This window comes from Martes martes, assembly GCF_963455335.1.
Source record: "Martes martes genome assembly, chromosome: 2".
In the NCBI taxonomy this organism is placed as follows: domain Eukaryota; kingdom Metazoa; phylum Chordata; class Mammalia; order Carnivora; family Mustelidae; genus Martes; species Martes martes.
The window spans coordinates 179,089,839-179,093,317 of NC_137889.1; positions in this window are offsets into that span (position 1 = coordinate 179,089,839).

Consider the following 3,479-nt stretch of genomic DNA (forward strand, 5'->3'; position numbering starts at 1 on the left):
CAAGCAGACTCCTTGCTGAGCATAGAGCCTGACACAGGACTTGCTCTCAGGACCCTGATATCATGACCTGAGTCCAAATCAAGTCAGACATTTAACCAACTAAGCCATCCAGGTGCCACATGGTTTGTTGTTGTTCTTAATATTTCCTTGTATAATGTTTTTTATGTTGATTTAATAGTAAGCAAAAGCTTTTTAAATTGCAGAGTCAGAAAAGAAGACACAGGTAAAACCAGATGACGCTCAGAAGAGAGAGACACAAAGGTAAAGATGAGAAACCTACTGAGTGAAACCCTCTGGGTTTGGCCAGCTTATGTTTTGGATTAGGATCTAAATAGCTTTTCAGATGGGTGCAATACATTAACAACTTGATAGTTTATGAGAATTGAGATAAAATGAGCAATGTCACAACAAATGTTATATTCATTATTATTACTATGAATAAAAAGTATATTCTGGCCTAATGTTGTACTTATACTTGCTGTTCCTTCTGTGTAGGATGCTCTACACCCAAGATTTTTTGAAGCTGCCTTCTCAGCAGTGACAGTCATAAAAATGTGACCCCCGCTGTATTAGCAGAAAACTAAGAAAACACTGGTGAGCAATCCTGAAAAAAATCCCCATTATGGTGGAGCTTACCTGCTAGTGAAAAGGTCAGTCATTTAAAATTTGATTTAGCTGCAAGTTAACAACATCCCCCAAAGATGTCCACATCTTTTTTTTTTTTAAAGATTTTATTTATTTATTTGACAGACAGAGATCACAAGTAGGCAGAGAGGCAGGCGGAGAGAGAGGAGGAAGCAGGCTCCCCACTGAGCAAGGAGCCCGACATGAGGCTCGATCCCAGGACCCCGAGACCATGACCTGAGCCAAAGGCAGAGGCTTTAACCCACTGAGCCACCCAGGTGCCCCAAGATGTCCACATCTTAAATCGCAGGAACCCGAAAATGTTAACTTACATGATAAAAGACTTTGTAGATGTGAGTATGTGAAGAGTCTTGAAATAGGGTGATTATCGTGGGCCATCCAGGTGAGCCCAGTGTAATCACAAGAGTCCTACAAGAGGGAGGGAGGAGCTTCAGAGTCAGAGAAGGAGAGGTGATAAGAGAAGCAGAGGACAGAGAGTAAGAAAGGGATTTGAAGATGCTACACTGCTTGCTTTGAAGATGAGGGGACCCCAAGCCAAAGAGTGCAGGCAGCTTCTAGAACCTGGCAAAGGCAAGGAAACAGATTCTGCCTTGGAGCCTCCAGAGTCAACCAGCCCTGCTGACAACTGGATGTTAGCCCAGTGAAACTGATTTTGGACTTTTGACCTGCAAAACTGTAGAAGAACATATCTGTGTTGCTGTAGGCCAGTAAGTTTGTGGTAATATGTTCCAACAGCAACAGGAAACTAATAGAGCCCTTAACAAGAGTTTACTTTTCTCTTATCTATGAGAAGTCTATGTCAGACTGGCATGATGTCCATGTGTCATGACCCCAGCCCCTTTTGTCTTTTCATGTGGGTGAGAGAACCTGGACAGAAACATGAATATCTCCAGAGACTCTTGATTTGGGCATCAGGCCCTATAGTCACCCATATCAGTGTTTCTCAAACTGGTATAAAGGATAAAGCCCTTTAAGGGGGGAAAAAAAAGATTGATTGATTTATTTTAGAGGAAAGGGGAAAGGGAGAACATGGGCAGGTGGGGAAGAGGGAGAGAGAGAGAAACTCAAGCAGATTGTGCCGAGCACAGAGCCCAATGCAGGGCTCAATCCCATGACTCTGAGGTCACAACCGGAGCCAAACCAAGAGTATAAAACCCTTTTTTTTTTTTTTTAAGATTTTATTTATTTATTTGACAAAGATCACAAGTATGCAGAAAGGCAGGCAGAGACAAGAGAGGAGGAAGCAGGCCCCCTGCTGAGCAGAGAGCCCAATGTGGGGCTCGATCCCAGGACCCCGAGATCATGACCTGAGTGGAAGGCAGAGGCTCAACCCACTGAGCCACCCAGGCGCCCCATGAGTATAAAGCCCTTTTAAACAAAACATTTTCATCCTCAGTCCGTTAACTACATATAAATATAAGACTAGTTATGCATTACTTAAGTTTGTAAAATTTTATACATATTTAAAACCAAAATAGATTTACACAATAAATTCAAACAAGAATGTAAAACCAATTATTGAGACCACACACGTCCTCATACTATCATGTCATTGGTGGTGACATAGGGAACAGTAATAGGAAATTCCTATCCCCCTCAGCCAGGGAGGCATCACTGAAAACCTAAGAAAGAGCTGGAACTCCCAACCCCACCAGCAGGAATGGGGAGCACCTCCCTTAATTGTCAATGGAGGAAGAGCGGGAAACCTGAACTTCTAACTCCGTCTGGTAGATGGTGGAGACATTGTCCCCCCCACCCCCAACCTTCGTCTGCCAAAGTAATGTGAGAATGAGCCAGTTAAAACAAAGGCTTAGATACAGTCCAGAACCTCATGATTCCCCAAATGTCCTGGTTTCAACTGAAAATAACTTGCTAAATCAAGAAACAAGATCTCAAACTGAATTTTTAAAAAGGTAATGAAGAGACACCAACACCAAGATCACAGAGAAGTTAGAATTATGTGACAAAGGTTTTAAAGCAGCCATCGTCGAACTGATTCAATGAGCTGTTACAAACACATTTGAAAGAAATTTTTTAAAAAATATAAAACCTCAGCAAAGAAATAAAAAGTCCCGGTAAAGCAGTAGAAGACCTAAACGTTAACCAAATGGAAATTTTAGAACTGAAAATACAAAAGCTAAAATTTTATAACTCCATGAATGAGCTTCAGCAGAATGCTTGAGATATAGGAAATTAGTGAACTGGAGAGAGCAATAGAAATTACTCAGTCTGAAAAAACAGAAACAGAATAAACCAAATCCATTCACAGTCCTATGGGATTACAACAGAAGATCTTTTGTGTCTTCGGAGTATTAGAAGAGAAAGAACGGGGCTGGAAAAGGACTCCAAAAATGATAGCTGAAAACTCCCTATTTTACAGAATCTGTAAACCCACAGATCGAGAAGTTAAGCAAACTTCATGCAGGATAAAGGCAAAGAAGTCCACACTGAAGACACATCGTAATCAAACTTATTGAAACTAAAGACAAAAAAATATTAAAAACAGTGGGAGAGTCATAACGTCTTACCTAGGGAAGGAATACAGTTCAAATTCAGAAACTATGAAGAAGAAAGTGACACAACCAGTTTTGAGTGATAAAGTAAAAAAATAAAATGCTAAGTAAAAAGAGAAGCAGGCTCCCTGCTCCGTCCCTTAACGCAGGACTCAGTCCCAGGACCCCGGGACAGCAGACGCTTGACCAATGAGCCACCCAGGGGTCCCTGAAGTCTACACTTTAAAATGGTGACTTTTAAGTCATATGAATTATATCTCAATTAAATAAAACTTCGGCTTTGTGAAAATCCCTGTTAAGAGATGAAAAGCCAAGCTACAG